The 14,515-nt window shown below is 36.3% G+C and overlaps 1 pseudogene; it reads right to left on the bottom strand.

The window, feature by feature from the left end:
* Window positions 1-1,379: 1,379 nt before the first annotated feature.
* On the bottom strand, window positions 1,380-2,173 carry LOC101588002 (annotated as a pseudogene).
* Window positions 2,174-14,515: the final 12,342 nt, after the last annotated feature.

A 14,515-nucleotide genomic window follows, 5' to 3' on the forward strand; every position in this document is an offset into this window, starting at 1 on the left:
TATATATATATATATATATATATATTAATGTATTTAGTACAGGGTCTCACTACATAGGTCGGACTCTTAATGCTTCTCCTGTTTTCAGCCTCCCAAGTACAGGGATTATAGGCATGCGCCACCATGCCCAGTCTCAATGGCAGTCTCAGTGCGCCTGGGGCTGGGGCCAGCACAGCATGTAGGGGATGGAACTGGCCACAGGGCTCTGCCTAAGCAGGTGTTTTAGTCCACTGAGCTATCTGGCTAGCCCTCCACTGGTCTTTTGAAAGGAGCTGTCAGTATCTAATTTTTTAAAACTATTATTTTTTCTTATTTATTTTAATATAATTATTTATTTGTCTTTTAGTCTCCACTTGGTGCTTCAATCCAGAAGATTAGAAAAATGTGGGTTTCTTCCTGAGAAGCTTGATGCACTTCGGATCTGATTCCAGTTAGTTTCAGGGAAAACATAAAAGGAATGAATAAAATTAGAAAGCAAGGAAGACAACAAGGGTTGGGGTATAGCTCAGCTGTAGACCACTTGCCTGGTATTATGTAAAGCTTTGTGGTCAATACCCAATACAGCCCCCTTCCCCAAAAAAGAAAAAGACGTTTACAAAGCTGCTGCTATGAATCTTCTTTCAGAACATAATTAGCATAATCCCCAATTCTTCTGGACATCACTTCCAACAAACTGAAGAAATAAGATCAAACACAAGTCCATTTAGATAATATAGGACAAAGGAATGACAGAACCATTTGCTATCAAATTGCCAGATGTTAGGGCTACTAAGAAATTGAGAAAGCCCTAGTGCCTTTCAACATTTGCCTATGGATGTTACCAACAAAGGAAAGTTTGTTCTTATGCCCATTTCTTCATTAAACAAATCAGACCTCAGCTGTAGAATCAAAACACGAGGATCAAAGCACCAAGGCTGAAGACAAGTTTCGACACCTAATATATAAATGACAGAGAGCAACACAGTGTCCCTTATCCAGCTACTGCACATAGCACTGCATTCAATCCATCTGGACCCCAGCAATAATTTCCCCCACTCGACATTCCAATAAGTGCATCCAGGGTAACACTGGGCTCATCTTTCAGGGTCCTTTAATTTACTATACATGTACTCTACACCAAATGTGATTAATTGCAAAAAAAAAATAATCTCTTCAAGACACCTTCATAACAAAATACCAGATTCTCTATTAACAAGAAGAGGGATCAAGTTTAACAGGCCAACATAGAAGACAAGGATTCTGCCAAAACGTGTACAGATGTCACAAAATGGCTCTGACCTCAGACACCCTGTGCAGAAGGAGTGGCTAGCAGAAACTCCTGGGCGTACAAGCTGTAAATATCCAGAGTCAAGTGGGAAATAAGAATGTATCCTTCCCATTTAATCATTCTCTGAGCTCTCAGATCTTTCATCTGTGGCCACTTTCCAATTCGTGCATTTATTTGTCCTTCTTTGTACTTCATTGTTGGCTACAGTAGGGACATGGACCATTTCTTTGCTCTTTTTCCTTTTATTTTTTTAGTGTCTCTTTCCTCACTTTCTTCAGAACTATTAGAGGCTGAATCTTCTGACTGAGAAATGTGACTTCATGTCTCTAAAAGTAAAACTGGTCTTTTTGAGGGACATTTTTCTGGATATTTTCTTGCACTTATGTGGTTGTTTTCTCTTCTTGGTACTAGAAGCACCCGTTTCTTCTGAGAACTCACTTGAAGAATCTGCTGTTACATCTGTGGTTTTGGTCTTACTTTTCTTCTGTTTTTTAGTGTGTTCTTTTCTTCTGCTTCTAAGACTTCTTTGACTTCTTATGTTTACAGAATTCATGGGTAGATGATTTTATCCGAGGAGATGTTTTCTTCCCATTGGTAATATCCTGTTGATCTCTGTTTCAAATTCTTCAGAGTATGACTCCTCATAACCACTGTGACCCCACCTGTCTGGCATATTAACTTCAAAACCATATAACTTCTTGCTCCAAGATTTAGGGTTAAGAAAATCATCTTCCAAAGTCCCAGAAATTTCAGTCTTTGGCCTCCAATATTCTCTCTGACTTTCTTCATCAAATCCATCACTATACATCCAAATTCAACTGCCTGACAATATTTTCCTTTTGGTTTCCTGATAAGTATCCTCCATCTGTTTCTCTATTTGTCTTATTTTCCACATATCTGATTCTTTTTTATATTAATTTTATTGAGAAAGAAGTAGCGATGAGGCAGTTTTCAAAACAGGTTAGTAGAACAGTTACAATAATTAATATATTGCATGTTGTCGTCTTTGTAGTAGTTATTTATAGTACAAGATGCAGACACGATATATTCTCTAAACACTATTAGTTCAAAACTTTCTCCTCATTTAACTAAGAGAAAGTAGCTTTATATCTATGCTAATATATATATATATATATATATATATATATATATATATTACAAAATGGTGCTTCATTTATATCCCTCTTTTTTGTTTACTTTTGTCAGAGATGGGTATTATCTTGGTGTTAACCATCCACCAGAAAAGTATAAAAAAGTATAAAGTATGAATGTGAAGCCATAGTAATATGCTGAGCTGTAAAAGGCTCAAGTCAACAACTTCTGACACTGCCAGTCATTGGGATAATCCACTACTATTGTAGACTACTGGACTATATTGGATTACTTTGCTGAATTTGTGCACCTACAATATATGAATGGCAATGGAGTACCCATCTCAGACAAAAGTAAGCAAGAGAGGGGATGTAAATGATTCTTCCTGGATCTTACTGTGAGCATCTGTGTGCCGGATGTCACTGCTAAGGAGGATCTTCCCTTGTGGAACCTGGGATATTCTTCAATCTTGTCTAGAAGACTCATGTTGTGGGCATGGATGAGGAAGCAATCTGAGAGGAAAAGGAGGCGGCTTCCCTTCCTCTTTTGAATTTTTTTAAAAACATTTTTGTTTGTGGTTTTTTTTTTTCTTTAAATCAATCTTGTACATTTCTCTCTGTTGACTTGAAAAACTAATTTGAAGATAACTTGTAATGCAGCAACCACTGCTGAATTCCTATTTCTTTGTTTAGTGAAATTTCTTATTTTTTTAAAGGTGCTTTTTTCTATCACTATTTTGTATTTTTTTAAATAAATAAGAAGATATCTTAACACTGAAAAAACTATGTCAATATGTTTGGAGAATGTAATGGACAATATAAATATACAGTAAAGAGAAATCCAAAGGGCAAAAATTTAAAAAGCTCTCAGTAACTGAAGTAACAACCAATGATTTCCCCTCTCTTTTTTGCCATCCCAATTTTAAGTAATAAAATAGTGTGATTGACTTAGGTGCGCACTTATTAACTATTTTAGAAAAAGTTGGGGAAATACCCAATTTTTAAAATCTATGATAACTTTTATTAAAATTGTGAAAGAACACCACCAAATATTTCAAAACTACAAACATTACTATGAATAGAAGAAGTACAATTTTTTTTTTTCGGAACCAGGACTTGAACTCAGGCCCTTTCGCTTGCCAAGGAAGCACTTATTCTACTGAGCCTCTCCATGGCCCCGAAGTATAAGATTAAAGAATAAAACCACAAGCTTAGAAGCTTAATCTTGCTCCATAAGAAGAAAATATAAGATTTACACTAGCATTACTAAGACAATTTAATATTAGAAAACTTACCATTCTTCATTAACAAATTAAAGGATGCTGTCATTATAAAGATCTAAGTAGATGCTGAGAAAAGTCTAGATTATATTGGTGATAATCAGAAAAGTTATTGCAACACAATAATGCAAGAGTGTGTCCTTAACTTGATGAAAAACGTAATAGATAGATAGATAGATAGATAGATAGATAGATGATACCTGAAATTGTACTTTCAGACAGTTCTGCTGCTGTGCTATATCCCTGGCAAGATGACTTACTTTAATGGTAAAGTATTAACATTTGCAAAGTAAAAAAAGATCTACTATCTGTTATAATTAGTGAGGCTGAGCAAGAAAATTTTGAAAAACAGATTGATTTGAAAATAATTATTTTTATATCATCTATAATGAGTCTGAAAAATAATAACAAAAGACAGTTTAAAAATGCTAACACATATAAAAATATTTAGAAATAAACCGAGCAAAAATAACAGAAAATATATAAGAAAGTGTTAGGGAAATGTTCCAGTTTGATGAACATAGAATAAAATTTGTATATCTAAAACTAATGTGATAATTTTATGAAAATACTTCATGTGGATTGTAAATAAGTAAAGTAAAATTACAAACAAAATTATAACAATATTTTGAAATATTGATTCATGAATCATGTGGTAGGTAAAGAACAACCAAGAAAGGGAGATAGAATAAGCAGTTTTTCCATTATTTGCAAGATATATTAAAAGTCTGTAATGCTGAAGTGGGCAAGCATTTTATACGCCTAGCAAAGACATGAAAAACCAAAGTAGACCTATTTTGTAGCGGATAATTTGACACATGACAAAGGAAGTATCAAAAACCAGTGGGAGAAAATCCAGTAAATGTTTGAAAACTAGCTGTCTACTGGACAGCAGAAGATGGAGCCTTACCTTCATGGAATGTGTAAATCAATTTCATATGAAAATATCTATCTATCTCTCATTTATCTATCTATCTATCTATCTATCTATCTATCTATCTATCTATCTATCTATTGGAACAGGGCCCAGGGTGCTTCAGGTGGTACCAGGAATTGAACCCTGGCCCCTTCGCTTGCCCAAGCAGGTGCTTATTCTGCTGAGCTATCTCACTGGCCCTTCAACTTCATATAGAAAAATCCAATATGGTAAAAATTCAGTGTATAAAAGTTTTAGAAGAATATGTAGGAACATTTTTAATATGCTAAAAATTTCAGGAATTTAAACTAGATACACATATATAACCACAATAGTTTGAGAGAAAAGCTTCAAAATTAAAAAAAAATCATCTCAAACAAAATAAAATAATAGGTGCCTATTACAAAAAAGCATTGACAGTAAGTGTATGTAGCACAGTTGTCCACAGTGCACTACGTATAATGCATACTTGCAGGCTGAACAGAAACACAGCAGTAGTACAATATAAAACTGAAAACGTTTGGAGAGCTCCGCAAAGACCAAAACCAAAAGTCAACCATAAAAGCATGCTTATCCTCATTACTTTTCAGAAAATGTCAATTAAAAGAATATGAATTTATATGACAGTCATTAGAGAGAATTTTATACCGTGGCAATATCAAATGTTTGCATAGATGTGGTAACTGGCAGCTCTTAGTGGTATGAAATACATAAGTTGGTAAAACTACGTGAGAAAGTAACTTGGTAGTATGCAGGAAAAGTAAAACTACACAGACTCTATTTCTAGATCCATATGACAGGAAAAAATGTGTAGGTACATAAAAGGACATGGGAGACAATTCTTTTCACTATTGCTAATGAATCTTTAAAAAACTGCTTTAACAAGTTCTCAATCACTATAAGAAAGAGATATTTTTATTCTTCAAAATGCTTGTTACTATTTACAATGAATTGATTCAATATAATTTTGAGTAAGGAAAAAATTGCCACAGCGCATAAATTTTTAAGTTTTTTAAACATTTTATTTAAGAGGGGCCAGGGAGATGGCTTAGTAGAATAACCACTTCCCTTGCAAGCTCTAGGGCCTGAGTTCAATTCCCGATTCTGCCAAAAAATAAATAAAAATTTAAAAAATATTTATTTATTTATTTATTTATTTAGTTAGTTAGTTCATTAGTTGGTACAGGGTCTCACTACACAGCTTGGGTTCTTAGTGATCCTCTGGTCTCAGCCTCCCCAACACTAGAATTATAGGCATGTGCCACCATAACCAGCTTTGGTAGCCAGGAAGGCATGCCCTAGGTTCCAGGGCCAGGGCATGTGGTACTAGGGATTGAACTTGGGTTCTTGCACTTGCTAAACAGGCATATAGAGAACCAAGCTATTTTCTCAGCCCAATAATTTCTGAATATAAAAATTAATATGACTTATGGATAGATAAAATGATATACTGGATACTGAAGCAAGAATGGTAAAATGTTGCTGAAACATAGATGTTAGGAAAATATAAGTATTCATTGTAAAATTCTTTCAATTTTGATGTATGTTTGTAATTTTAGTAGTATTTATTTTAAAAGAGATCTTAGTCAGTGTAACCACACCTTGTAAATACTTACAAAATTATTTTCGTGGAGTAATGGATTCATATTACAATTATAAAGACATCTAGGGAAATGGTACATGCTAACCACGATAATGGTTATATCTGGGGAATGAGTAAAGGAATACAATGTGAAGATTGTTTCTATGAGTCATGTTTTCTTCCATTGAAAAAGACAAACTGAGTGAAAGAAAAATCTGAAATTCAGCAAAAATAAATGTATGTGTCCATATCAAGTTAGTTCTTTTTTTTTTTTAAATTTTATTTATGTGTGTGTGTGTGTGTGTGTGTGTGTGTGTGTGGCCAGCTCAGCCCACCAGGGGGCGGGCTGGCTGGAATGTGGTGCTGGGGGATTGAACCGTGGTCCCTGTGCTTTGCTAAGCTTGTTCTAAGTAGGTGCTTTAGACCACTGAGCCATCTCACCAGCCCTCAAGTTAGTTCTTTAAAGACATATATATTTTCCTTGTGTATACTTCAACTTGATTAAAATACTGGCTGATTAAAGTTATAAATGACAAAAAACCATGAACAATAGGTATATTATAAAAATTACCTTACAAAGAATAATATTGACTAATGCAGCGAGCCACAAAGTACTGACATTGTGTAATGATTCTTGCATCAGAATGCTAATTGAGAGACCATCCTACGTGTTGTATGTGGAAGCATGCCTAGGTAATAACGACCAAGAGACAAATGTGAAGACACTTGCAGATAAAGGATATGGATGAGGAAAAGCAAAAAGGGTTAAAAAATGGTAAAGTTCTAGTCAATTGAATTTGCAACAGTATTGTCCTCAAAACAATTTTACCTTTGATAAATCTAGGTAATAGAACAGTATTTCACGTCTTAAAATTTTCATGATACATAATAAAAAAGAAATCATAAATCTTAGCATATAAAAGAATGACCCTACTTTACAAGTCAAAAGTAGAAAGATGAAAAGAAAGGACTCTCCAGGATGCAGGAAAATTCCCTTACATGTTTCAGAAGTCATTTTTATTTTAGTCTGAGATATTAACTTAGAATATTAACTATTGATTACATTCCTTTATTAGTTTATGAAGGAAACCCTAGTATGCTTTGTGGCAATAAGTTTATAGATCTTATTTTCACCTATCATAAAGTTTTAAGAGTTCCTTTTTTTAAAATGAATTTGGTACTGGGTCTCACTGCACAGCTCTAACTCATAGTGATTCTCCTGTTTTCAGCCTCCCAAGGGCTGGAATGACAGGCTAGCTCAGCACTTCCAGGGCCAGGGCCTGTGAGGCATGTGGAGCTGGGGGATTGAACTCTGGACCCTGTGCTTCCCTAAGCAGGCACTTAATTAATCCCCTGAGCTATCTCACCCTCCCAAGAGTTCTTATTGATTATTTGATACAATCATCTACTCAGACTGATGTTTCACGAGCATTGTTCTACAAAATTTTCATTTTATATTTTGATGCGAAGCTGAAATCAGAAGAAATACCTAAGAAACTTCAGAGCATTGCATTGGAAAGGAATGTTGAATTGAGAAAGGGTCTTTAAGTTAGATTTCTGTTTCTGTGAGTTGTGGAAACTGACCTTAGACTTCCCTCAACATAGTCCAAGTTTCACTGTCTGAACCTAGAGAAACTGTGTACACTAGTATGAGAAAAAAGAACCACCAAAGACTCAAGGCAAATTTTACCTATTTCCATTTATCTTCCACTCAATATCATTTTTCCTGCTGAAGAGTACTTTTCCTAGCCATAGGGGGGAAAAAATATCTCCTTAAAAACCATCTATCAACTGGAAGTGGTTTCAGTTTTACACTCTAAATCCACCCTATACCCATCTCCTTAGAGAGAAACTACAATGAAAATGCAAAATACTAATAACATATACATTCCCAACTCCTTCACATGGGTATTGTAAAGACTAATGAGTTATTGTTTGATCAGACCTTCGTGGCTTTCTGATGAAAAGCTGAATATACATAAGATTCTGAAGGTTTTATTGTGCTGCAGTTGTTACTACAGAGGTTACAGTGTCTGAGGCATTCCGCTAGCCCAAGCATCACCTCCTTTCCTGCTCTTGTATATGCTTGAAAAGGAAACTTGTTGCCTTCTTCGATTGTTTGTTTATTTTAATCCTTTTTTATTCTGCTGACACTATGGGCAAATTTTGGATTATGTACTTAGCTGAAAAGCTAAACTCAGTATTTTGGAAAATCCCCTGACCTTCTTAACATTCCTGTTTCCCCTTACCTATTCCTGCAGAATACTGCCTTTGTGTTCCTGGCTTTCTGTTTTGATAGTTTTTCTAACCTGCTGCATTTGGTGAGGGAGGTCTGGAAAGCAATGTGAAGCCGTGAAGGAAGGTTTATTCTATCCTCACTCCTTACAAAACTGAGTCCTCCTTGCCCACCTCTGATAAGGTAGATGAGTTCAAACACATCAGTGAAGGATACCTGCATAGGTCTTTGTTTATCAGCCAGTTGATTTCTCCAGCTCTTTTCTAACCCTGGGTTTGGGAGACTAGTTTGCATTTGCTGAACAGTGTGTCGATTCCCTCTGGCCTACCTCTCTTGTTATGTACAGGCTGACTCTGTCTAAAATTCCTTATGGTGATTTTCCAGACAAGCTTATTTATGTTCCCTCGCTAATTGAAAATCTCATATTTGAAGTTATTATTCTGATTGATGTCTGTCATTTTGATCAAGCAGTAGCTCACAGATGCTTTGTTAGAACAATTTTATAAGTGAGTTTATCACTGTGTCTTTCTCGCCTGACCTTCTCAATGGCTGGTAGCACAAATATCTCAGCAGAGGCACTGAAAGAGGAGAAGTTTGGAAAGCTTCCCACATTCATTTTGTTGTGGTCTTCACTCTTCCAAACGACTCTATTTCAGGGATGTTGAGAGTAAGGCAGGAGAATCCAAGCACACTCAGAGAATAGGACAACAAATCAGAAAATGGATGATGACCACGACCTGAAATCGTCTCTCTTTGTCTTCAAACAGAGCCTACCCCTTTCTATTCCTACAAAAATAACCTTGGACAGGGAAGAAAGGTTTGTCAGATTGTCAGTTGTGATATGTAAAATGTAGAAACTTTATGATTTGTTTCAGTTATCCAGACGCCAAAAGGTAGAAACCCATTTAGGAAGGCAAGGTATGGGTAAACAAAGCCAAATCTTTAAATATTCTGAGTATTTGTTGCTTCCTATTACTTCTGAGAAAAAAGACTTTCCAAAGTATGTTAGTGATGTTCTAACCAAAAAGATCTAGACATAAATAAATTTGATTAGCACTTCAAATCTCATTCCTGCTCTGAAGGCTAAAATACCCACCCATATAGTTAAGATCATTATATGAAGCAGTTTATTTTAATTTACTGTATTCAAAATTTTCAATTGCTCTTAAATTGATTTTAAAAAATAGATTCCAGGAAACTATTGCATTTTGTAAGGTTTTGTAAACTTTGTACTCACTAAACAGCCTCCTGTGATTAGGTGCTTTTGCATATAGAATGATAAAGTATGAATACAGAAGAACCTTTGGCTAATTAATCCTGTGTCTATTCCATGAACTTTTCTATACAATGAATTCCTATTAAAACAATGGTATTGAAAATTGAGATTTGTTTGAATATTTTCCTTATAATCTAATGAAATAGGAAAGATTATTAAAATCAATTATTATATTTGATTTAGATTAAATTATAGTGTGCCTTTGAGTTAGGACTGGTCTCACATAAAACAAGTTGGGATATGACACGGATTTGAGGTTTAACTTATAACCAAAGTCTGGAGTCACTACCAGCCACTTGTACAATTGTAAACAAAGACTGGCAGTGCCAAAAAGCACATACATGCATAAGTAAGCAGAAACCTGAAACCAAATGCAGCTGTTTGTGGACATGATTTTGGTCAGCATTTTACATAAATTCTACAGTTACTACTATCAAAATGGCTCCACAAAAGCTAAAAAAACAAGCTGAAGAAGAAATAGAAGAACGAGGAAAGCAATCACAATAAAAAGAAACAAGAAAATTGTGGCAAAATGTGACAATGGCATTCGTGTGACCCTTCTTGCTAATATATGTGAAGTGTCAAAAGCCATCATCTTGACAATCTTAGTGACAATAGACTTGTGTGAGGGAACTCGCATTGCTAAAGGTGTCATTCAGATTAGTAAGTAATAATCAACAGTGTTAGATGAAGTACAAGGGTAGACAGGCAAAAGGCAGATGACGGTTTACACTCTGAGTCCGTTGTGAAAAAAACATGGCTATAAATGCAGATCTCATAAAGAATAGCTCATCAACAAGTGATAATGTTGAAATATCTTTTGCCAGGAAGAGGTGATTTCACAATTTTAAAGCAAGACTGGGGTTCATAGCATAATTAGGAATGGTGAAACATCCAATGCTGATCAAAGGGCTGCTGAAATTTACATATAGCACTTCAAAATGATGACATGGAGAAATGGCTTTTCATCATGTTTCCAACTGTGAGAAAACTGGCCTTTTCTAGAAGAAAATGCACAGGAGAACATGCATTATCCAGGAAGAGAAAAAATACCCAGCTGCATGCCTATGAAGGGAAGGCTAACCTTATTCCTATGTACCAACATGAGTGATGACTTCCAAATAAAGCCTTTCTTGGTTTATCGTTCTGACAGTCCTCAAGTGTTCAGAAAACATAGTCATGAAAAGTAGGGTTCATGGGAAGATCCAACTTTAAAGCCTGGGTAAATAGGAGTGCTTTTTATTGAGTAGATCAGGAAGGTTTTCTGGGCCTGGCTAGACATCTCAGTGGACTAAAGCACCTGCTTAGGCAGAGCGCAGTGGCCAAGATTCGATCCCTGAATGCTGTGCTGGCCCTGTCCCTGGGTGCGCTGAGACGTGATTGAGACTGGGTGTGGTGGTGCATGCCTACAATCCTAGCACTTGGGAGGCTGAAAACAGGAGAATCACTATGAGTCTGATCTATGTAGTGAGACCCTGTAGACCCTTTCCTAAATACATTAAAAAGAAGGAAGGCTTTCTGTCCTACTGTTAAGAAATACCTAGAGGACAAAGTCTCTCCTCAGTGTAGACAATGCTCCTGACCACCCATAAAAAAAGAATTCCCATGGCTCTCAGTCAAGTTCTTACTACATGATAGAACTCTTGTACTGCAGCTTATAGATTGGCATATTTTAGATAACTTCAAGAAGATATACACCAAGGAACTATTCTAGACCGCCTTGGATATAGATTTAACCTTTAAAGTGTTCCATAAGGAACATTACAACATCATTTCCTGTGTGGGGTTAATTGAGAGTTTCTAGGCTAATCTTTCTTTAAGGACACTGAGATCTCTCTGGAAGAAGGCATGGCCTAAAATTATACAGTAGAGAGAGTTTGAAGGCTGGGTAGAGGAGCCTGAACCTTCATCTCTCCCTGTGGTTGACGACATTGTCACAATAGTGAAGTCTGTAGGTTTGCAAGTGGACAGTGGTGATGCTGAGGAACTGGTGGGAGAATACTCAGAGGATATGTCTACTGAGGACCTTCAGCAACATCTCATTGGGCAAAAGGAGAAGAAAGCTGACAGGGTTTCTGAAGAGAAGGGAGATAATTGCCAGAAAGTGCAGGAGAGCTCTTCTTCTGAAGTAAAGGATATCTTGGGGGGGGTGTGTGAAATGGACAGCTACAAACATTTGTCGAGAAGACCCACCCAGACAGAGAAAAGTCCATTGTTGCATTCACTTGCGTAATGAAAATGTCACATCATCTACAGAACAATTAAAGAAAAGACAGAAACAGACAATCTTAGACCAATTTTTAGTTCTGAAAAGGTTGAGACCTAATGAGCCAGGTCCTTGAGTGCATATACCCATATTCCTTGTGTTCTTATGGAGGGGATCCTCTTTCCAAACAGTAGCCACCTTCCATTGCATACCGGCTTCCTGCACGCTGAACATACCAACTTAATGGTGAGTCCAGGGAAATTGTGGTTTCCAGTAAATGAAACACACTTTATAACTTTTTGGTGAATGCACTACCAAAATCATAGCCATCTCTAGTAAATTAGATGCAATATACAATCCCTCTTTCATATGAAAATCTTAGTCAAGGGGTATTTTAGAAGGTGCTTTGAGTGGTTCAGAATGGACTGTGCATATTTTCATTTTTTCTTATGGGAGAAATAGTCGGGGCTCACATCAATTTGAGTTAAAACCAGCCCTCTTAAATGAACTGAGTTCATAAGTTATACAACCAGTGGGGGGAATATATATATATATATATATATATATATATATATATATAATTTTTTAATGTGTTTAGGACAGTGTCAATAGGGTCTATATGGTCTCACTACGTAGATCAGACTTACAGTGACCCTCTTGTTTTCAACCTCTCAAGAGCTAGGATTACAGGCATGCACCACCACGCCCAGTCTCAATTGTCCTCTCAGAGTGCCCCGTTTATAACTGCAGTTTATAATTAATGATATAGAAAATGAATAATAAACAATTTTAAATATAGAGAATGTAGACTGCTTAGAGTGATTCTGTGTTTTGCAATCAGATTGGAGAAGTCCTCTCTAAAAAGGAGACATTTGAATAGACAGTAAAGAAAGGAAAAACAGCAAAGGCTCAAGGACACCAATTGCCTGAATAAGTTGGTAGAGTAGAATTGAGGAGACCCTTAGGGAAAATGGAGGAAGAGAGATGATTCTGGAGACCAGCGTTAGAGGACGTCAGAGCAGCTGAAGGCCATGGGTTGTGTCCCAGGAAGGAGCCCCTCTTCCTGAAGTGATCTGGGTCGATGGAGAAGGTTAGCAGCACTGACATTTCAGAGGGACTCATCTGGCTAATATGTAGAGAATAGCAGATTCAGGGGCACAAGCTGGAAAAGCTCTGCTGTGGGGTGGATTCCCAGAGTCCCTGTCATTGGCAACCCATTAGCCATCCTCTGGGTCTAGCATACACCGTGTATCCTCCTATTGCAGCTCCCTCAACCCTCCCCTACTTGGACTTGTTGTTTCCAAACCCACCCATGCAGCACTCCCACTAGACCACCACCTCTGGAAGGACAGGAAACATGATTTGTTTCTCTTCTTTTTTTCCAAGACTCACGTTGAGGGTTGGCCACGGTAATATCTAAATAAAAGTGTGGACAAATATCTTTTCATTTTATCACAAGAGGCAGGGGTAAAGCTTTCTATTTAAATTAATTATTTTATCTAAAATCTATCTATCTATCTATCTATCTATCTATCTATCTTTTTTCTTACTAAGGATCAAACAGAAGACCTTGAGCTTGCCAGCCAGGCACTTATGTCACTGAGCTATCTCCCCAGTCCGCTTCATATAAAGTGTACTCTCTCATCTGAGGCCATCCACAACTATTACCTGTGCTACTAAACTATTTTGCTGAGATGTCTATAGTTTTTATATTAGTGATAATACTTTTTTTATTGTTGTTTTCCAGATTTTGTGGGTAAAGAAGGCACAAATATGCTTCACTCTATTTCTACTCCATAGTTACTAAGCTAACAAATGATTAGGCAGCTTTTAGGAAAGAAGTTTGGGAAAGTGAACACTGCCCAATTTCATGTTATTGATTTCTTTAGTTAATTAAGAATTGTTCCTATTCGTTTGGAATCAAACAACAGTGCAGTATTTCACACTAACCAAGAGAATTTGCACCTAAATAGATAAGGGAACATTTCCTTAGATGGAAACCTAAATATTACACAACTTTATTAATATAACTCTTTTAGGTTTTTTAAGAAGGAAATTAAGGAAGTAAAGGATATGAAGAAGTTAATATTTCATATATTTGGTACAACTTTAGGAAAATGACTCTAAATCTAGTCAAATTCTATTGAATCTATTTAGTGTGCAGTTAATTTTAGAAGACTAATTCATTGAATTAAAAGATACCTAGTTAGCTTGAAATTATTATTTCTGAATGTGCCTGTATTTTTCCAGAAATGAATGGAATTTGAGTGAGAGAATTAATAAAGGGAAGCATGCTCTTACCCACTGTGGGTGAGCCCCAAGCAATTAGCTGCAAATATGGAAAAATAAAAAAAGCAGATCCCTTCTCTCTCTCTTTTTTGAAGCTGAAACATCCAGATCTCTTCAATTTCCCTTCATGGACTTGTAGACTGAGAATGAGCTCTCAGCTTCTCAGGTCTTCGGCCTGGGACCACAGTGATAACACTGACCTCCTTGGATCTGAGAGTGTTGGATCCAGTGCATTCTTGTCTTCTCTCCTTCTGTTCTTTTAGATGGCCTATTATGAGACCACTCAGCCTACATAATTATGGGGCCCAATTCTTCTAATACATCCATTCTTATATTTATATCCTGATTTTTCTATCTCTAGAAAGCTGTAAT

The sequence above is a fragment of the Octodon degus genome, unplaced genomic scaffold (assembly GCF_000260255.1).
Source record: "Octodon degus isolate 3935 unplaced genomic scaffold, OctDeg1.0 scaffold00003, whole genome shotgun sequence".
Lineage (NCBI taxonomy): Eukaryota > Metazoa > Chordata > Mammalia > Rodentia > Octodontidae > Octodon > Octodon degus.